Source organism: Myotis daubentonii, chromosome 1, assembly GCF_963259705.1.
Source record: "Myotis daubentonii chromosome 1, mMyoDau2.1, whole genome shotgun sequence".
In the NCBI taxonomy this organism is placed as follows: Eukaryota; Metazoa; Chordata; class Mammalia; order Chiroptera; family Vespertilionidae; genus Myotis; species Myotis daubentonii.
This window is the reverse complement of record NC_081840.1, coordinates 145,895,491-145,918,781: the sequence shown is the minus strand read 5'-3', so window position 1 is coordinate 145,918,781 and position 23,291 is coordinate 145,895,491.

The following is a 23,291-nucleotide window of genomic DNA, read 5'->3' as shown; positions in this document are numbered from 1 at the left end:
TACTTGGCAGTCTTGTGGTGCCTGGTCCTGCAGGGATCATTGAGAAACCATTTTAATCAATCACTGTTCCGCTGTGGCAGAGTAAAATGCATTGTGCTAAAGGACTGCTCAAATGCAAACACGCAATGATTGTCCTAAACTGCACGTTTAACACTCAGTCCAGTCCCTACCCGGAAATACTCCCAGGGCAGTGATCTGCCAGCTCCCATACCTCTCAGACCCAATCTCTTTTCTCCTAATCCTTGCCTTTCTAGAACATTCCAGGCATGCCCCTGCCTTAGGGCCCTTGACCAACTGTTAGTTCTCTCTGGACACAGATGTCTGCATGGCTCACATTCTCACTTCATTCCCCTCTTTGCTCAAATGTCACCTCTTTGAGGAGAGCAACCTTGACCACCCTATTTAAAGTTGCAGCCTGCCCCCTCCTCATGCCCCCTGCCTGTTCTACTTTGCTTCCCCCCCACCCCACCCTCTACCACTAATCCCATAATTTCCTACATAATTTATTTCTTCTTTTTGTAGGTTTTCTTTCTGCTAGAATGCCAACTCTGCAAGGACAAGTTTCTTTGTTGGGTGCATAGAACAGTGCCTGGCGAATAGTAAGTGTTCATAAACATTTATTGAATGGGTTTGTTACATTACAAACTTTTCTCCCCATCTTTATTTTCTTTTTGAGGTTTCTCAACTTCAAATTTTTAATGGAAAGTTCTGTGGCAGAGTGACCTCACTATCCTGACCTCTTAGTGTGTATAAAAACAGGGAATTTTCTTTGAGAAAAGGAAAAATAATGGTTTCAACTTAAACGACTCTTTGATTTCCAAGTTGTTTTCTGTTAGCAAAACAAGTTTCTATTTTAATCTCAGGAAATATCCATGCCAATTCAGGCTTGGGACATTATTTTAGGCAAACAGCTTGGTGTCATCCATTTCAGATCTTTCTAATGCAGTCCAAAAATGTAGGAGTCAAAATATTTTTTTTTTGCAGAAAATCAAATTTTTGTAAGTGTACTATGGGCTCGGTTCCAGGCTCCAGTGGCTACTCCTTAGCCATTTTCTTTGTTTACTGGTTCCTGGATTGGATTTGCAAATAAGCCTCAGCAAAGGAATGGGTGATTAGGGAGAAGAGGCTAACCTACTGGCTAAAAACTGGAGAGAGAAGAAGAAGAAAAACAGTGGTGGGTGAAAACAGGACTACTCTGGAACAAAAGGGCAGTGCCCCATCTGCATGCCTCTTTTATTTGTCCTTATCTTTTCTTGGGCCTAGAAAACACTCCATCTTCCTTCTTCATTTGGACACTCTCCACTTACCCTCTGGGTCCAGGCTTAGCGGACACTGACCAGGGAAGCCCTTTGATTCTTTGCTTGGTTGAGCTTCCTGTGGTATGAGCTTCTACAACCCTATGCATTTTCTGGAGTAACTCTTAATGCACAGCTGTAATTGCTTCTCTGCTAGTCTAGTTTCTCCTGAGACGCGAATATAACCAATAGGAGGGCAAGGGTAGCTGTCGCTCTATCCCTTGTGCTTGACACAAGGCTTAAAAATCAGCAACTATTAAATATAGGTTATTCCAAAAAATGTATGCACACTCTGAATAATTATTATTTCCAGTGGGTTAAATCTAGAAAGAAAGAAACATTGAGCTATCAGAACAAGGTCTGTATACATTTTTGAGGGGTAACGCGTAGGTTGAATTAGGTTCGGTTGAATTCTGCCTGGTGAACTGTAGCTTCTCCCTTGAGTGAGCTGTAGCTAATTATATCCGTTTTTGTTGAATCATGAAGTGAGGAGACCCTAAAGGAATTCCATGTTCTACCTGGTTAATATGCTGCTCTTATGGCCACCAGTGATCATTCCAAAAAAGAGGTGGAGTTCCCAAGCAGTGACATTTCACTATCTGTCTTAAAAGCAAACAAGAACCAAATCAAAACAACTTGCTTTTTGCCCTGCTGGCGTAGCTCAGTGGTTGAGCATTGACGTATGAACCAGGAAGTCACGGTTCCATTCCCGGTCGGGGCACATGCCCAGGTTGTGGGCTCCATCCCCAGTGGTGGTTGTGCAGGAGGCAGTGATCAATGATTCTCTTTCACCATTGATCTCTCTCTCTCTCTCTCTCTTTCTCTCCCTCTCTTCCTCCCTGAAATCAATTAAAAAATATATTAAATTTTAGCAATATTCGTACTTTTCCAGTAGGACAACCTTTTGGTTAGGTTTCATGCCAGGTAATGCCACCTTGCAAGTAGTAATCTTGATTTCTCTCACACAAATAATTATCTATCACTGGTCACAAAATGATACAGGTAAGCAACAACATAAAACCAAACAAACACAACTTCAAACATTTGGGAATTAGAAGCTCTTAATTATTTAGTCTTTTCCCCCCCTCACAAATATTTGTTGAGAGCCTGCAATGCATTGGCCACTTCTAGGCGCTGGGATTTAGCTGGGAGCAAGATAAGGCTGTGCCCTGAAAGAGTTGACATGGCAGTGGGGGGACAGAACAGTAGGTATGATGACGACAGGGTCAAGGTGTAAAGAGAAGGTAAAGGAAGGATAAGGTGATAAAAAATGATGGGGTATGATTTTAGAAGGGGTGATTTGATCACCCCTGGGGAAGTGACACTTAAGCAGAGACTGAATATAGTGAGGGTGGGGGAGGTATCAGGCCAGGAGGGTGAGAGATGTGTTTTCTCTATCAAGTTTTCTTAGCAATTGTCTTGCTAACCATTAAGCAAGTCTGCCCCCCGCCACTGCTGCCAACCCCCTCTCCCCCCAACCGCCGCCCCTGTCCCCAATGCAGTAGCCCAGGGATAGGACTACTGCTTTAAAAACTCTTATCAGCTACTAGAGGGATGAGGAACACACAGCTGCTGTTCACAGTAATTCTGACTCCCAGCTGAGCAAGAATTATGGAGTTTCTCTGCTCTGGCGTGGAGGAAGCCCGTGGTCAGATAGTCAGGTCACCCCTGCTTCTACGCCTTGACCATTAATCTTGCAGAGCCACATCAGAAGTGACTGTTGGAACATATGCCTTCCTTGGGGCCTGTATATCATCGCCAGTTCTTTTTCTGCTGGTATAAATGTAAAGTCCTGAATGTTGCTTTAAGGAGCTAATAGAGACAGGCGTTTTCAGGCCAGACTCAAGGTTTCTGCGGCTACAAGATATCCTTAAAACCCTGATAGGCTTTTGATCTAATTGCTTCCAGTCAGTTTTTTGTGCAGAGAACCAAATGCAAAGTCTTCTGGTGCTAGTTGTGAAGCCTGCTTTATTTCTTTGCTACCATGTGTCCATACCTTACTCTTTCATCTTAATGGAGGCCACCTTGAGACTAGCTGAGATAACAGGGTTGCTTGGGAGGGCAACTCCCTTTCTCTGATCCTTGCCACAAGACTTGGATCCCTTTATCTAAATTAATGCTCAATCCCCAGGGGAGAGGGGGCAGTTTCTGGACATTCTCATTTTCTTTAATTTCTGCTTGCAAAGCAGCCAGTTCTTGGCTGAGCTCATCTATTTCTTAAGATAGCTTCCTAAAAGCAACAAGAAGCAGCCAACATTTTCATTTTTTGCAACAATATTCTCTTTATCTAGATATATGTTGTGCCTTCCACGTGATCATAGGTGATGATTTTACAAAATAGCTTGAGAGTTACTAGCTTCCCAGCCTATACACAGCAGCTATAGTTATCCCACAATTGGAGCACATCATCCCGCCAAAGAATAGATCATTTCAAAACTATTTAAATTCTTCTAATATATGAAAAATAGGAATGCTTACTAATTATTCCTTAGAAGCCACACACACACACACACACACACACACACACACACACACAGCTCATCCCCCATAGGAACATCAGTGCAGAAGTTCGAAATAAATGATCAGCAAGTGCAGTGTAGGGACATAGTAGAAGAGTCCTACAATCAAGTTGACAGAAAACGTCTGTGTGGGTAAAGGGTTAACAACACCCCTTCCCCTTCTACGTGAGAACGTGACCTATGTTAACTTTCTAGCTCTGTTCCCCTGGCAACCTGATAAGGTGGTTTGTGAACTGTGTTGCTAGTAAAAATGGACCCCTGGTTGGTAAACTGCATGTAGACAAGGAGAAGCAAATACACCTGATGGCAGACCATAGCATTGGACCAGCCTGAGCTCGGTGGCTCTTACATGCAGAGACCTTGGCCACGGTGCCTATGGTGGTGCCACAAGGATGCTGGTCCAGAGCGGGTGAGGTTGTTAAGCTGGAGCAGTCTCACCCCTGTGTAGTGTCTCATCTGCACCTGAGCTGTTCTGCTGTGTGAGAAGTTCCACTGAAGAGGAGCGCGTGGTGCTCCTGTGCCGGCAAACTGTGGTTCCTGCCCTATAGTCTTCTGAGTGAACAGGTGCCAAGTGCAGCCATTATAGTCTTGTGAGCTTGAGTATTCTGTTTTCTTAAACATAGGTTGCTGCAGAGTCTATGATCAGTACTATTGATTCCTGTTTTGTTTTGTTTTTAAACTGTTAGTAAGATAAAAAGATGTATATCTCAAATTAAAAGCCAAAATAATGTATCATGTGATCACTGGGAGAATTGTTACTAATGTCAGGAATGAGATGAGAATGCCCATATCACTACTTTTTAAAATAATATTCCAGAAATAACATTTGATGCAATTAGATGATAAAAAATGTGAATCTTTGAAAGCAAGAGGTAAACTTCTCTAAGATGATATGATTATGTAACTAGAAATTTTAAAAATTTACTGGAAAAAATAAGAATATTCATTAAGATAGTTACAAAAAGTGGTAATTTAAATATGTAAACACACATCTATATGAAAATAAAATATAATCTAAAAATTACCAAGTCGAAAGATTGATCTTCAACTTTTATGCTGGCTTTGTCTTTACAAACTGAAGGACTTGTTCTTTGGTTTAATATAGCACACATGAGCAACCAGTGAGCTCCAGGCACAACTATTGCTGTTGGTGTTTCTCATTCATCTTCAAATAATTCTGCCAAAGACAGTGGAAGACTTTATTTAATAGGACTTTGATTCTATTTTAATTTCACCTAAAGAACTGAAATTGGCACTAATGGCTGACCAACAAACTAGAAAGCAGTTTCAAGAGTTATAAAATAGAGTTATATTTTAATCTCCTACCTTTCAACCATTTTAATATTGTATTTTAATGCTCTGATACAAAGTTTAAAGAAGTTTTCATGCATAAAGATAGAAAGGTTGTTCTAGGTTGACAATAAATTTTTAGTATTACAATGCAAGGAGTGGTATCACCCCCAATACCTTTAGCTTAACACAATACAAATTCCTTTAACTAGTGAAAATTTTAATGCAGTTGGATAGCTGTCCTGTGATCCTTTACCAGTTAGCTATTTGGGGACGTGAGCTCCTTCCATCCTTTGGTGTGTCTTCTTGGAGTACTCACATAGCCACATGGACAAAGGAGAGAGCAAGGCAACTAGACCTAGGATTTATGGCATTCCACTGCCTAGTTACAAGGCTCCAACTAAACTGCAAGAGAACTTGCAAAATGCATTTTTCCAGTGTGCCAAAGAGGAAAATGGCAACTTGTAATCGAATACCTGGTATTATCTTTGCCATGGTCTCAAGAAGCCAGAGAAGTTAGTATTTCATTAATACCAGAGAGAAAGTTTCATATAATTGACATTACTAAAAAAAAAAAAAAATCATTGTCTTTGAAAATCATTCTCCAAAATTCACTTAGTCAATGATTTTCATCAAACAGCAACTCCATCTATTCATTGGGAATTCTTAACACATAGCTCACCCACTTAAATTAGATAAATGTATAAAGTCCCTAGTCTGGCCCATGGTACATGTAGTGAGTGCTCAGCAGGAATTGACTCCATCCTCAAGGCAAAGTTTTACTGCTGGGAATGAGATGCTTCTCCATGTTTTTCAATGTTTCGGGTGGCAACTACAACACTTGCATTAACATTTTCCATGCCTAAACCAGCTCTGACATGCTGTGTTTGGATCACTAATCTCAGTTTGTGCTTTCATTAAAGTATTTGAGCAAATTCAAAGTTGCCTAAAATACTCTTGTATCCCACTGCCATATGAGGGAAGTGCTAGCTAAGCTTTTCACCTTTCATAATAAAATATCAACCTACTCTTCTGTATTCTAAAACATGGATGTGCTCTCAAACAACATGGAAGACCAGTTCTTTAGGCAAAACTTTAGTGCTTATAAAAATCCGTGTTAAAAATAAATTATATTTTTGGAAGCCAGTTCTAGACAGGGGTTGTGATATCTATCAGCTCCTCTGGATTTCCCAAATATAAACCTTGGATCAAGTTAGTCTCTTGGAACTCAACTTAGAACCGGGAAGAGTTTGTTACAAGATAAAGTTCAATTTAAGATCTGCTCCTGCACTTTTGGGAAGATTGTTATGTTATCTGATACAGCTATCTTTTTTTTTTTTTTATCCTCACCAAAGGAGGATATTTTTTCCATTGATCTTTAGAGAGAGATTAGAAGTGAGGGAGGAAGAGTGGAGAGAGAGAGATAGAATCAACGTGAGAGAGACACATCCACTGGTTACCTCCCACATGCACCCAACCAGAGTTTGAGCCTTTGACCAGGAATCGAACCCTTCAATCGAAGGGCCAAAGCTCTAACCACTGAGCAAGCCATCCAGGGCTGATGTATCTGTCTTGATCTCATAAAGTAAGTAGTTTCTAACACAATTTAAGGCAAGAAATTGTCTCTTCTGAAAAAAAGTCTTCTATTTTTTTATCTTTATTGTTGAGAGTATAACAGATATCCCTCCTTTTTCCCCTCATTGCCCCCCTTCACTCAGTTTCCACCCCACTCTAGGCCTTCACCAGCCTGTTGTCTATGTCCATCATATATTTTTTTAATGAAAACTTACTTCATTAAGTTTCTTTTTAAAAAATGGCTGCCAAGCCTGATCGGTGCAGCTCAGTGGTTGAGCCTTGACCTATGAACCAGGAGGTCATGGTGCAATTCCCAGTCAGGGCACATGCCTGGGTTTCAGGCTCGATCCCTGGTAGGGGGTGTGCAGCCGATCAATGATTCTCTCTCATTATTGATGTTTCTATCTTTCTCCCTCTCCCTCTTCGAAATCAACAAAAATATATATTAAAAACAAAAGAGAAGAGAAAAAAGTTGGCTATCAGACAACTATGGAAACAGTAAAAAGGTGAGTAGTTACCAGAGGTTAATGAGAGAGGGATGAATGGGCAGAGAACAGAGGATTGTTAGGACAGTGGAACTATTTTGTATCATACTGTAATGATGGCTACATGCTATTATACATTTGTCAGAACACTTAGAATGCACAACACCAAGAGTGAACTCTAATGTAAACCATGGACTTCAGGTGATTATGATGTGTCAATGTTGGTTCATTGGTTGTACAAAATGTACCGCTGATAATGGGGTATGCTGATAATGGGGTAGGCTATGCATGAGTGGGGACAGGGAGTATATAGGAAACCTCTGTCCCTTCAACTCAATTTTGCTGTGAAACTAAAATTTCTCTAAAATATAAAGTCTAAGAAAATGTATATTTTTAAAATATATGCATTTGCCATTATTTTTCCCAATAATTTGAATTTTGTTTGTCAGTTGGGTTTACTTAAAATTAAAGACAACAATTTACATACATTACACATATTATACATAAATATGTAATATATATATATATTACATAAGAGTTTCTTTAACTCTGAGGGTGGTGGGTTAGCCTGTGTGTTCTCTTCCTGCTTTCACTGGCCCTGAATTTCTCTTTGTTTCATCATCTGAGGCATCCTATCTAATAAAAGAGAAACATGGTAATTAGCGTACGACCATTACCCTTCACATTGGCTAATCAGGGCGATATGCAAATTCACTGCCAGCCAAGATGGCGGCCGGCAGCTGGAAGCGAACAGGAGGCTTGCTTGCTTCAGTGACAGAGGACTCCAACGTTTCCCGCCTGCCGCTGCCGGCCTCTGAGCTGCAACTCTAAGTAACTATGTTACAAATATAGGAGCTAAACAAAACCCCAGAAACCTGCTTTAGTCCGCCGGGCTTCAGCCAGCAGGATCGCAACATTGTTTCAAATACAGAAGGTAAACAAAGGCCAGAAACCTGCTTTCAGCAGCGGAGGCCTAAGAGCTGGAGCCAGAGCTAAAGCTGGCCCAGAATAAAAAAAGAAAAGAAAAAAAGGAGCGGTTGGGAGCTTCAGTCACCCACCAGCCTGAAAACAGCCCTCAGCCCCTCACCCAGACTGACCAGGCACCCCAGTGGGGACCCTCACCCTGATCCAGGACACCCTTCAGGCCAAACCAGCCAGCCCCCACCCATGCACCAGGCCTCCATTCTATATAGTAAAAGGGTAATATGCCTCCCAGCACCGGGATCAGCGTGACAGGGGGCAGCGCCCAAGCCCCCTGATCGCCCTGCGGCTCAGTGTGTGACAGGGGGTTTGGCCACAACCTCCCTATCTGCCCTGCTCTGTTCATGACAGGGGAAGGCATCCCAACCCCCTAATCAGCCCTGCTCTGTGCCTGATAGGGGGGAGCTCCCCAGCCCCCTGATAGCCCTGTGGCTCTGTGTGTGACAGGGTGCAGCACCCCAACCCCCCCCCCCCCACGGGCCCTGCTCTGTGGGTGATGGGGTAGAGCCATAACCTCCCCATCGGCCCTCCCCTGAGTGTGACAGTGGCAGTGCCCCAACCCCCTGATTGGCCCTGCTCTGTGGGTGATAGAGGGCGGCGCCCCAACCCCCTAATCTGCCCTGCTCTGTGTGTGACAGGGGGCAGTGCCCCAACTCCCCTATCAGCCCTACTCTATGAGTGACAGGGGGGAGCTCCTCAACCCCCTGATGGGTCCTACTCTGTGCGTGACAGGGTAAGGAGCCCCAACCCCCCTGATGGGCCCTGCTCTGTGAGTGACAGGGGGCAGTGCCCCAACCCCCTGATTGGCCCTGCTCTGTGCATGACAGGGGGTGGCGCTGCAACCTCCCCATCGACCCTGCCTTGAGTGTGACAGGGGGCGGTGCCCCAACCCCCCAATCGGCCCTACTCTGAGCGTGACTGAGGGTGGCATCGCAACCTCCCGATCTGCCCTGCTCTGTGCATGACAGGAGGCAGCGCCCCAACTCCCCAATCGGCCCTGCTCTGAGCCAGACCAGGGGCTGCACCTAGGGATTGGGCCTGCCCTCTGCCACCCGGGAGCAGGCCTAAGCCAGCAGGGCGTTATCTCCCAAGGGGTCCCAGACTGCGAGAGGGCACAGGCCGGGCTGAGGGACACCCCCTCCACCCCCCCCCCCGAGTGCACAAATTTTTGTGCACCGGGCCTCTAGTCTATATTATAAAAGGACAGTGGCTGTAATGCCGTAACGCTGGAACAACCAAAGGACCAGACAGCAGGAGGTGCATGGAGCACCTTTCAGTCCCCCCCACCGGCCCATGAGTGGCAGCAGGAAGGGGCTCAAGGCGAGGCAGCTCATGGCAGCGAGCTACTTGCACATGACAGGTCTGGGGTCCTGCCGGCATGGCGGGTCTGGGCTCCCACCGGCGCAGTGGGTCTTGGTTTCGCACAATTTCACATGCTGGGCCTCTGGTTGTGATACAATAACAAATACATATTTCATCTTTGTCCTGGTCGTTCTGTCGTAGGCATTTAGACAGACAAGATCAGAGCAAGGATGATAGGTCACCCGGGTGGAAAGCCCTGGGTGCCTAGCAAGGGGCAAAACTGGGAAAACCAGGACCTCACCCCCAAGGTGACCTTTCCTCCCCAAGCATATTGCTGGTCATGTGGTTTGTTCAGACCCTCCCTTGGTCTTCCTCCCCTGCCATGTCATAGACCCCCTTATAGGGGAATGCAAAGAGGGGGCCAGAAAAGCAGCAAACCCAGCCCTGGCCTGTGTGGCTCAGTTAATTGGAGCATCATCCCATACACTGAAAGGCTGTAGATTCTGGTCAGGACACATTCTTAGGTTGCTGGTTTGATCCTGGTTGGGGCATGTAGGGGAAGGCAGCCAATCAGTGTTTTTCTCTCACATGAGTATATCTCTCTCTCTCTCCTTCCCGGTCAAGGCTGACCTCAGGGTCACCTACACTGACTAATGACTCCCGCCCCTGGTGCTGCCAACCCATCAGTGGGAATCACAACCTTGAAAGGACAAAGGACCAGCCTTTGGCAAGACTTTGATATGCAAATTAACCAATCCGGGGGGCCATACCTCTTCTCTCAGGCCTGTGCATCTCAGAGACAATATTCCTCTGCCTTCACCTTCCCAGGGCCAGGTACCAGACAACTAGGGGACACCAAAAAATGATTCGAAGTAGCCAATCCTAAACTATTTACCCTGCCCTGCCTTGCCTTTCCCATGGAAACGGAGTGTCCCCGACCCCACCCCATCTGTCTTCTGCCTCTGCCCACCCTGTTGTCCTCCCCGTGGCCCTGCGTGATGTGTGTGCCCCTGTCTCTAGGATGTGTGAGTGAAATAAACTGTTTCTTCCTGAGCCTGTCCTCTGTCTCCTCTTATGGCCACATCTGACTGATCATCTCACAAAACGATATAAAGCCAACATGTGTCTTGAAGAGTCGCTGTGAAAATATAGTGAGTTAAAATATAATGCCATCATTACTGTGCCTGGAATGAAGAAAACATTCAGTTAATGGCAATAGTTTGGAAAAATAAGTCTAACTTAAGAGAAGGTATAACATTTATGATCCAGATAGCAGCCCATGCTCTGGCCTATCTCAATATAAAGCTATGGAGTGCCTGTACCTCTATCTCTTTCTACAACATCTGAGATAGGAAAGAATGCGGGACCATTGCTGCATTCCTACGAACAATTTTTTTTTGGCCGGAGGGATTTCCTGTCTCTTACTGTGATAGAGGCTGGAAGCAGAGGCTCCTGTCTTTCAACAACAGGTATGATTTCTGCCAACAGAACAGCCAATTAAAGCTTCTAGAGAGGGAGGGATTCACCTGGACTAGAGACATAAAGAGTTTATGATTTTAATGACATAAAGATGACAGTGACACAGGCCAAGTCAAAAGAAATCCCTGGCTGGATTGGATATCGAGGTTTAGTTCCTAGGAGCAGGGCCAAGTGCTCCCTGCCAAGGGGGGGAGGAGCCGTCTCCTCGCTCCAGTCAGTCCTGGGTGCAATCGGCTCAAATTTCTTGAGCGTCTAGAAGAGAGATTTCTTTTTTCAATAAGTAATTCTATGGGTACCTATTGCATAACGCTAGGTGTTTTGTACCATATGACAGGTAAGCCCTAGCCAACCTTTCCAGCTGTGATTGAAGCGGCTTTATCCCTTGTAGTCATGTAATTTGGTTTTGGTTTCTTAAAAAAACATAAAACAGATTATCATCACCTTCAAACCTTGCAGTGGCCTTTTTAAGGGTAATGGATTAATTTTTTTCATTCATTAAAAGTAATCCTATGATGGGCTAGGAAAAAGGAGATGAAAACCTAAAAGTTCAGAAATAAAGGCTCCCAAGGACTGTAGTAACATCCAGGAAACTGAAGGGTCACTCAGAAGATTCCTCAAATGCCCTAACCCAGTGGTCGACAAACTGCGGCTTGCGAGCCACATGCGGCTCTTTGGCCCCTTGAGTGTGGCTCTTCCACAAAATACCGACTTCTGCACATGGACCACGAAGTTTCAATCACACTGTACATGCACACCCGCATGTGGTATTTTGTGGAAGAGCCACACTCAAGGGGCCAAAGAGCTGCATGTGGCTCGTGAGCTGCAGTTTGCCGACCACTGCCCTAACCGGTTTGGCTCAGTGGATAGAGCATTGGCCTGTGGACTGAAGGGTTCCAGGTTCGATCCCTGTCAAGAACATGCACCTTGATTGCGGGCACATTCCCAGTAGGGGGTGTGCAGGAGGCAGCTAATCGATGTTTCTAACTCTCTATCCCTCTCCCTTCCTCTCTGTAAAAAAATATATTTTAAAAAAGATTCCTCAAAGTATTGATAATATGGTTTATGACATGAAAGAATATGTTGGCCTTACCACCTGTGCTAAAGATTTGGATCCCCTTAGGGATGTTTCAAACCTTTTCCATTGACCTGCTCATGTCTTTAAAACCTGTTTTCCGGCTATAAGTTTGCTTTACAGCCTCTCACTTATGTGTATAGGAATCTGCATGCTGCTTAAAATCTGAAAAGTAAGGTCCTCAGACGTACAACAGAAACATGGGCGAGAGTTCCGCTTCTGGCAATGATGGGTGAGGATATTTTGAGCAAACCCTCTCTTTGAGAACCAGAAAAGCTGTCTAGCTGGTAAGGAACTGGGCTCCTGGGCTCCAGATAGGAACACACAGGGGAGCCCAAAGAAGTGAGCCTGAGGTTGTCCTGCTTTTCTTCTTCAGGCAACTGCCAGCCTAACAGAGGAGACAGAGGTGGTTCCTCAGCACAGCTTTCAACAGATGCGTGAGGTGAGGGAGGAAAGCTTAAAGTCCAGAGTGTGCCAAGGAGGGTGGGACTCGGTAGATCCCCCAGGTGTTCAGCGGGAGTTCTGAAGGAGTAAACCCCAGGAGGAAGAGTCTGCTGGATGCAAACCAGCCTCACAGACGCCAGGGCCTGATGGTAGGGGATCTGTGTCTGCTCCTGCTCCAGCCCAGCTGCTTGCCAGAGGCAAAACAAACACTCTCTGGAGGAAAATAACATCGCCCGTGGCCACCAATTATCTCTGAATGTTTTATATCAAAGTCTGGCAATCAATTAAGACGCATCGAGCACCTAAGAAGATGAAACTGAAAGAGAAACAGAGAACAATGGAGGCAGGCTCATAGGCATTGAAGTTATTCAACAACATTTTTAAAAATGATGATAAATACATTTTAAAAAGTAAAAGGCAAGATTGAGAATTTTGGCAGAGAATAGGAAATTAAAGCAAAAAGGAATTTCTAGAATTGAAAACATAATTGATGTTGAGAATCCAGTGATTGGGTTTAATAATAGATTACACACAGTTGGAAAGAATCAGATAAGTCAGAATAATATATCTAGGTTGAACCATGCAGAGGCAAAATACCTGAAAAATACACAAAAGAGTGTAAGACACACATGGGACAGATAAAACATCTAATACAGCGGTTCTCAACCTGTGGGTTGCGACACCTTTGGCGGTCGAATGACCCTTTCACAGGGGTCGCCTAAGACCATCCTGCATATCAGGTATTTACATTACGATTCATAACAGTAGCCACATTACAGTTATGAAGTAGCAACGAAAATAATTTTATGGTTGGGTCACAACAAGAGGAACTGTATTTAAAGGGCCAGAAGGTTGAGAACCACTGATCTAATATGTAAGTGTAGAAGAGATAGATTATGACTGAGAAAAAGAGACAGAATAAAGCTATAAAGAGAGAATGGCTGAGAATTTTCCAAAAGTTTTGAAAAATATGAAGCCACCAATTTAAAAAGCATCATGAGCCCCAAGCAAGAAGACTACAAAGAAAACCACACCTAGACAATACGGGTAGCACCAAAGACAAAAGCTTAAAGCAAGCAAACGAAAAGAAGACAAAAATGTGTTGGTTCTTCTCCTTTCTTGCCCAGGATGATGTGTAGAACATGGGCAACTGGACCAGGATTTGCTTTACTCTGTGTTTCTGTCTACTATTGTCAGTTACTTTGGGAAATTGAGGCCGCATTCCTCATCTTTAAAATTCTTAGAGCATTTACTTAATGACAATACATATTCCTTTGGTTCTGAATCCCGCTATGCACTATATATATAACTAAGGTTGAGCACCTTGATGTGGTAGGCTGTTACTATCCCCACCTTTAGATAAGCAAACCAAAGGCTTAGAGAAGGTAAATCATTTGGCTAAGGTCACGAGGCTGGTAGGAAGTGCCAGCCTGACTTCATGGCCCTTGCTTCTAACCCCCTGTCATCCGGTGGAAATGGTAAACTTTCTGTGGGAAGATTATGACTCAACTTTCTACTAACCCTCAGACTGCCAAGCCCTGTGCCTGGTGACTTGCTCAAACAACACTAACAGCACAACCCTAACAGTCACAGCTGACTTGATGGAGCACATATAAAGCATCAGAACTCATTACTTTCACAACCTTCTCATGAGGCAGTTACTAGTATTATCCTATTTTACATACTAGAACACTGAGGCACAGACAGGTGAAGTAACTTGCAAGGTCATGCGTTATTACGTGGTGGAGCTGGAAACCAAAACTAGGCAGTTTGGCTTCACAGCCTGTTTGTCACCATCAGATGTACTGATCTTGCTCTACTATTGTTCATTAACCAGAGAGGTCGAGGGAGAGAGAGTGGTCTGCGTCCACTAGGTCAAGCTTGGAAGCATCCTAATTGTGACTGGTAAGTCAGCACACACCTTGGCTGTGAAAGACCTTATCTATAAAGATGCTGACAAAAAGGCAAATGATCACAGAGGAAATTTTAAGCTATTCCATTTGGTTCTACGGACATTTGCAGTCACTTATTTTCCCCACAAGGTGAGTTCTTAACTCATCTACTTACCCCATCTTGTGTTTGTTTTTCTAAGATATTTTATATTTTTAAGTTTATCATTATCGTTGACAGTGTGTTACAGATGTCGTCCCTTTTCATCCATGGATCCCCTCCACCCTGCTCCAGCACCCTCCCCACGCCTTCACTGCACTATTTGTTTTTACCAGATATTTTTCATTTCCCTATTTTTGTATCCTCTCAAATTCATTTCACTCTTACCTTACCCCTTAGGTTAAAAGGTAAAGAAATTGGCTTTATGGCAGAATTGTCCTTTGCTGAGTCCCAAATTAGTTGAGGCTTAACAAAAATGCGAAAGCCAGTGGAGCTTGTTTAGCAATGTTTAGAAGGAGAAAAATCACCATGAGAAGAAGAGGCCTACTGCTTGGGGAAGATGGTAAATGTTAACAGATGCCAGGAAGAAGGGAAAGCCTTTCAACTGCTACTATTCTTCTTCATCAAGAAAACGAAGCATCTTCACATTGAAAAGTATAGGGTGAATGTTAAATGAGTCATAAATTTTGCCGCTCACTCTCTACAAAGGAATTGAATTACAAAATATGATGGTTTGACTTTCTCTAAGGCCATATATATCTAATCTAATACTGTAATTAACATCCAGTTTTAAAAGTCAGTAGTCTCAGAAGAATGAATCCACAAATCTTGGGTGGAAGTATTTTAAAGATGACATTATCAAATACTCTCTTGCTTTGAATGGAATTGAACACATAGAATTTCTAAAAAAAAAAAATATGGTTTCACTGTCTTATGGCTCATTTGGTTGCAAGAAACAGAGACCCACTCTGGATACTTCCAGTACAAGAGGATTTATTATACAGCAGCGCCTTATCAAATTTAAGAGAGGAAGGACAGTGAAGCCCCATGGGAAATTAACCTGGGAACTGAAAAGTCTTCAGGAACAACGCAGCTTTTCTCTGGGGCTGCATGTTCTCTTGTCTACGGTTTTCTGTTTCCCCTGCCTTGTCCACCCCTCTGTGCGGACTGGCCATCTCTGTGTGCTCTCACATCGTGGCCATCAATGGTTGTCATGGTCTCTCATTTGACAGGACCTTGCAGCTCCAGGGACCACCACCACCTGACCCATAACCTATGTCTCTCAGTTAAAATCTCAGGAGAAAAATAATCATATTGGCCTGGTTTATGGATCAGGTGTCCACCTCTTTTCTTTTTTTAAGTTCTTTTTAAAAATATATTTAATTGATATTTTTTACAGAGAGGAAGGGAGAGAGATAGAGAGTTAGAAACAACGATGAGAGAGAAACATCGATCAGCTGCCTCCTACACACCCCCTACTGGGGATGTGCCTGCAACCAAGGTACATGCCCTTGACTGGAATCGAATCTGGGACCTTTCAGTCCACAGCCTGACACTCTATCCACTGAGCCAAACCAGTTAGGGCTGTCCACCTCTTTTCTAATTAAGGAGGGTTGGGTTTATGTGGTATGATCATGGGAAGAGGGACTCACAGCTGATGCTTGAGTTGGGTGAGGGAGAGGGTGTTCTTTAAAAAAGAGAGAGAACTGGGAAGAAATCTGGACCCAGGTCTTCAGTGCCCTAGAATTTTCAGCATATTTTAAATGACTACCAAGGACAAGTTCAAATATTGGACAGACTTTGGGAGAAAGCCAATAAAAGAGGTGTGTGTGTTGGGGGGCAAGACACTCAATATATACGTAAATTATTCTCCACTCAGTGAGGTTTAAGCTCATAAATTACTCTTCACCAATGAAGTGAAATTGAAAAATTGAAAGAAAAACTTTTAGTGACACATGTGAACATCCACCAAAGATTTTTAGGGCAAACACCAACAAAGTTTGTATCTAATATCAACATAATGTGATACATTCACCAGAGAATATTCAATTCAGGTGCATGCAATAAATAATTACCTATATATGATTTTAAAGCAAAACACCCCTTGACTGTGGCAGAATGAAAAATTTCAGGCGAGTCAGCAGAGAGTAGCATTTGACATTTTTTTCTCTGACCCCTTTACCTAACTGGGTGACTGGCTTCTAAATCAGAGCAGGTCCTGGATCAAGAAGATGATGGTGGAACAGGTGGGTGTTACACTCACCTCCTCCTAGTAACAAAATGGAATTGCAACTAAAATGTAGAACAAACAACCTGAATAACCAACTGAAGACTAGCTGAACAGTCTTATAGCCAAGGACTTACAGAAGGAGCCACATTGAGAATGGTAAAATGGCAGAGATGAGAAAAGGGCTGGCCCCACTCCCACCGTAGGCTGCTGGGATTCTGAAGGGATATCTCAGCTGCAAATGCTCCCCCTGAGGATCATGGGGTCTCAACTCCAATCCAGGCTGCCCATCCCAGAGCACCAGAACCGGGAAAAGGCACCCAAATAACACCTGGCTGTGAAAAGCAGTAGAGCTTCTGTCCGTCAGAAAAAGACAGGAATCTTTTGGAGACACAGGTGCCCTCTTAAAGGGCCAACACACAAAATCTTGTTCACACTCACTGACCCTGAGCTCCAGCAGATGGAGGGCAGAGTAGACTAGAATTGTGTGAAGAAAGACTGGGGTGTGCAGCGCTGGACAGAGAGCTGAAGCGACAGCCACCAGAATCCCTGTGTTGAGTCCCTCTCCCACATCGCAGATGCCATCTTTCTTGGGTGGATCACTTCCCTCCATATGGCATCGGCCTGGGGGACTGCAATAGCCACAACCTCTGGACTCCCAGTCACCCCACCCTGTGGAGCTCACACCTTGCTGAGGAGAAGCTGCCTGGGCCAGGCTATAGAGGTCCCAGAAGATGCAGGGGTGTCAGTGACTGTTGTGTACCTTTGGTGTGGAGGCCCTTCTCCCCACTTTCCCATGAACTTGACTGGCGGTGCCTTCCTTGCACAGGAGATCTGCTAGTAACAGGATACAAAATAAATATCCAGAAATCAGTTACATTTTTATACACCAATAATGAACTATCAGAAACTAAGCAAATAATCCCATTTACAATTGCATATAAAATAAAATACCTAGGACTAAATTTAATCAAGGATATAAAAGACTATACTTGAAAAATTATGACACTAAAGAAATTGAAGAAGATACAAATAAGTGGAAGAAAGAAGATACAAATAAGTGGAAGAATATACCGTGTTCATGGATATGAAGAATTAACATCATTAAAATGCCCATGCTATCCAAAACAATCTATAGACTCAATGTAATTCTTATCAAGATATCAATAGTTTGTGTCACAAAACTAGAACAAATATTCTAAAAATTTATATGGAACCAAAAAATAAAGACACCCAAATAGCCACAGGAATCTTAATAAAGAGGAGGAATCACACTACCTAATATCAGACTATATTACAAGGGCATAGTAATCAAAACAGCATGGCACTGGTATACAAACAGACATATAGATAAACGGAACAGAATAGAGAGTCCAGAAATAAACCTTCCCCTTTATGGTCAATTAATATTGACAAAGGAGGCAAGAACATACTATGGAATATAGTCTATTCAATAACTTGTTTTGGGAAAATTGGGCAGATGCATGCAAAAAAAGAAAATAAAGTAGACCACCTTCTTACAACACACCCTATCTAATAAAGAGGTATAATGCAAATTGACCCTAACACCGTAATGCTATCACAAGATGGCGGCACACACAGCAGGGGCAGGGCAGTGGGGCACGGAGGTCCTGGCGTCCGCTTCACACGGCTTCTGCCAGGGTTTCCACAGCCCTGTGTGCATGCTGTGGGGGCGGGGCCCAGTGGCCACTCAGCACGGCCCAGAGGCAGGGCATCAGGGCAGTACTCCAGGACTCGGGGCCATCCCGCGGCATGCTGGTCATGCAGGGCAGGGCTCCAGGACTCGGGGAGGTCCCATGGCTTGGGGGAGGGGGGATGAGGGGGTCCCAGGTCTTGCGCGATTTTGCATGACAGGTCACTAGTCTGTATATAAAAGCCTAATATGCAAATTGTCCCTGTGGGAGCTTGACTGGGAGACTGATCACTTGCTATGACCTACACTGACCACCAGGGGGCAGCGTGGAATGAAGGGAGGCCCCAGCCAGCAGCTGGAAGGAAAGGCCCCTACCAGCAGCCAGAAGACCCTGATCAGCCCTGATCATCCGCCAGGCCTAGGGACCCTACCCATGCATGAATTTTGTACACTGGGCCTCTAGTAGTGATGGCGAACCTATGACATGCGTGTCAGAGGATATTTATAAAATAAATATCAAAAATAGGAGTCTTTGTTTTATTATGGTTTCAAATATCAAAAAATTTCTATATGTGACATGGCACCAGAGTTAAGTTAGGGTTTTTCAAAATGCTGACACACCGAGCTCAAAAAGTTCGCCATCACTGCTCTAGTATAAGAATAAACTCAAAATGGATTAAAGACTGAAATGTTAGACTTGAAATGATAAAAATCCTAGAAAAAGACAAAGGAGTAAAATCTCAAACATTTCTTGTAGCAGTATTTTTTCTGACATATCTCCTAAAGCAAGGAAAACAAAAGAAAAAATAAAAAAATGGCACTACATCAAACTAAAAAGTTTTTGCGCAGTAAAGGAAACGATCAATAAAATGAAAAGACAACCCACTGAATGGGATAACATATTCTCCAATTATACATCAGATAAGGAATTAATAATAAAAATTTAATTCAGTACCAAAAACAACAAGTAAACCATTAAAAAAATGGACAAAAGACTAATAGACACTTCTCCAAAGAGGACATACAAATGGCCAATAGACATATGAAAAGATGCTCACCAGCACTAATAATCAGTAAAATGCAAATTAAAACCACAATGAGCCCAGCTGTGTGGGTATTGTTGACCTACGAACCAGGAGGATACAGTTTGATTCCTGGTGAGGGCACATGCCAGATTGTAGGCTGGTCCCCAGAAGGCGTGCAGGAGGCAGCCAATTAGTGATTCTTTCTCATCATTGATGTTTCTGTCTCTCTCTCCCTCCCCCTTCCTCTCTGAAATCAATAAATATATAGGTATATATAAAAACACAATAAAATGTCAGTTTATGCCTGGCAGAATGGCTATCGCCAGTAAATCAACAAGTGTTGTAGAGAATGTGGAGAAAGGGGACCCTCATGCACTGTTGGTGGGAATGCAGATTGGTGTAGGCACTTGGAAAACAGCGTGCAATCCCTAAAAAAATTAAAAATAGAACTGCTTTATGAGCCAGCAATTTCACTTCTGGGGATATATCCAAATATATGTGACAGCATGGATGTACCTGGGGAGTATTATGTTAAGTGGAATAAGGCAGTCAGAGAAAGACAAGTAACATATGATCTCACTTATATGTGGAATATGATGAAAAAAGTAAACTAACAAACAAAATAGAGACAGACTTATAAATACAAATAATTAATTGACAGCTGTCAGAGGGGAGAAGGGGTAGAGGACTGGGTAAAAAAAGTGAAGGGATTAAAAAGAAAAGCCCAAAATTAATAAACAGAGTCAACAGTATGATGATTACCAGATAGAAAAGGGGGTTGAGGGAGGTAGAAGATGGTAAAGGAGGGATAAATGGTGACAGTAGAAGACTTAACTTTGGGTGGTGAACACACAGTACAGTATAGAGATGATGTATTATACCCGTGGAATTGTACGCTTGAAACCTATATAATTTTATTAACCAATGTCACCCCAATACACTTAATAAAAAGAATAATAATAAAAATAATTTTCTAGACAGACAGCTTTTGCTGCCACCGTCTCCCCAAACAAGATAAAAACTTTGAGCCAAGTCCTTGCTCTGTTTAGATTTTGGAGCCAGGGGTGGTGTCAAGAATTGTAATCAACTGCTTTGCGTTCACCTCTGAGGGCCATCTTTTTAGGATTAGAATTTATCTCTGGCAGTGGAATAGTTGAATTGCAAAATATTCTCATTTTAATAAAATATTGAATTATTTTTAATAAATTTTAAATTAAAATGTAGAATATGCAAACGTTTAAATATTAGAATGTTTACATCAATTTTTTTTTCTAATCCTCACATGAGGACATTTTTTTTTATTGATTTGAAAGAGAGAGAGAGAGCATCAGTGTGACAGAGAAACATCGATAGGCTGCCTCCCATACACACCCAGACTGAAATCAAACCTGTGGATCGAACTCTCAACATAGGTACTGGTATGTGTCCTGACCAGGAATCAAACCTGCAACCTCCAACTGAGCCACACTGGCCAGGGATATTTACTCTAATTTTTAAAATTCAAGGAAAAAAAATCATTTGTTTGACTACATAGTTCCAATATTTTTTAAGGTTTTGAAACTTGGATTATTTGTGTTTGTTTTTCAGGTATAATTAAAACTAAAATTTTAATTTTTGTCTATTTTTATTTTGTTTGAAGCATGTGTGATTTATATTTTTTTTGAAATTTATTTTTCATGTCACTATGTCACTGTTGTTTTGAATCCTTTAACATTAAACTTTTGTGTGTACCTGAGTGATTTTTATTTATTTTTTAAAATGCTTTTTATTGATTTCAGAGAGAAGATGGGAAAGGGAGAGAGAGCTAGAAACATCAATGAGAGAGAAACATCAATTGACGGCCTCCTGCATGCCCCCTACTGGGGATCAAGCCAGAAACCGGGGGCATATCCCCTGATCAGGAATCGAACCTGAGATCTCCTGGTGCATGGGAAAATGCTCAACCAACTAATACACACTGGCTGAGCAGTGATTGTCATTTTTAGAGAAATGCTAAGAAAACAGATATTTTATATGGTCACAACACTTGAGGATATCTTTCTTTAAATCCAATTATAGTTTTTAATTAAAGGCAACATTTTTCAAGAGGGGAAAGAAAATGTATCTGTATTAATTGGACATTACCACTTAGCAAAAACTCATTCCTTGGCTTTTATTTGCAGAGGGCAAGAAAGTTGGACAAATAAGCAGAATTTTTCATTTACTTTTCCAGAAAAAACAATAGCCCTGGTAAGTCAGTATTATTTCTGATTTTCAGATGAGGAACCCGAGATCTAGGAAGGTTAAGTAACTCACCGAAGGTCACACCTAATCTGGTAGGTGACAGAGTGGCATCTAGGTCAGGTATGACTGATTCCCAAATCCACGCTGTTTGTCACACCCCATATTACCAGGGCAGAAGAAATTGTTTGTTTGAACTCCTGATAGTGCAATTCAACTTAATAGCAACATTTTGAGGAGCATGCTGGGATGTTGGGTGGGGAAAGAGATTATCTCACCCCATCATTACTAAATTATACCCTCTGTTACCATATGACAACCCACTTTCTCCTGTAAAAGAGGAGAGAGTAGCTGATAATATATGGGCTATAGAGCCTTGTGCACTAAACTGTCATTTTATTTATTTATTTTAGCTAAAGGAGATGCATAGATAATGTAGTGTGATTACACAATGGTAGCTATTCTACTGAGTGCTCTAAGGTTGGTAGTATTAAAGGTAAAAGAAATGCTGTTTTATATTTGGGGATTCTGGAGTTTTTCGTATTAGGAAAAGGCCTCAAAGTCATTTACACTCAGCTGGCTGGGTAAAGGCTGAGGCTAAGAATAAATATGTTATAGCACCTTCTATAAGTAAACGTAGAAAGTCCTGGCTAGAACTAGGTAAAACCAGGACCTTCAAATGGCCTCTCAACCAAAATGTAACATGCAAGGGACAACTGGAGTGTGTGCGATCGAGCGGGGCTGATGGCAGGAAGTGCCTTACCCAGCGCTCTGCACGCAGAGGCCTGTGAGCCAGGGAACCAGCTTCTTCCTCTTGATCTCTCCCCAGAGCCCAGTGCCAGGGTCTCAGTTACCTTCTTCCTCTTAAGTGAAATCCCCTGCAGAGAGAGCATGTGCATGCCTGCTTTTGTTAGATGACAACCATTAGTTTTAAAGATGACAAAGACACTGATGTTAGAAGCTGTGCTGGAAGAGTTTAAATCTTTTTCCTTCAGTGTTGACAAAAATAAATATTTTAAAGTTAATCTATACTTTTAGATTTTTAATTTTAAGTGGCAACGGTATCTAAATGAGTAAATCAAATACCCTAAATATATTCATAGCTATTTCATCTAAATCCCTTGAAGTTTGTTTGTACAAGTGGGCAAAAAATTGGGAGAAGAAATATCTCATGGAGACATGGGATTCCATCATTCATCATTAAATGATTGATTTTTTAAATTTCTCCATGTTTAAATGTTTGTTTCTATCTATCAGTAAACTTAGTGCCTTGGTGATGAAACAGGTATAGAGGGTGGCATTATAAATACATGGAGAAAATGTTCTCACCTGATAGGCTTGGCTCAGTGGTTGAGCATTGACCTATAAACCAGGAGGTCATGGTTCGATTCCATCCCCAGTGTGGGGCATGCAGGAGGCAGCCAATAAATGATTCTCTCTCATCCTTGATGTTTCTGTCTCTCTCTCCCTCTCCCTTTCTTCTCTAAAATCAATAAAAACATATTTTTTTAAAATATGAAAGAAAATGTGGCCCTGAATTCAAGGATTGCTACTTGGGAAGGTTCAGAGTAGAGGAAGTATGCAGACCGACCTATGTCTCATTCTCTTGATCCCGATTCTTCACTCTCTCCATCTAATTGAACATCGCTGGTGAGCACGGGGATGTCAGCTCCTCATGGTACAGTAGCTTGTCATTTCTCCATGCAGTGGTGTCACAAGTACCAGCTTCGGCTTCATTCCTTTACCCTCACTTAGGGAGCCAAGAAGCCTGAGACATTAGAGCTCGAAGGAGAAATGGGAAGGAAATAATAGATTCCCCGGCAAGCCTCGGCT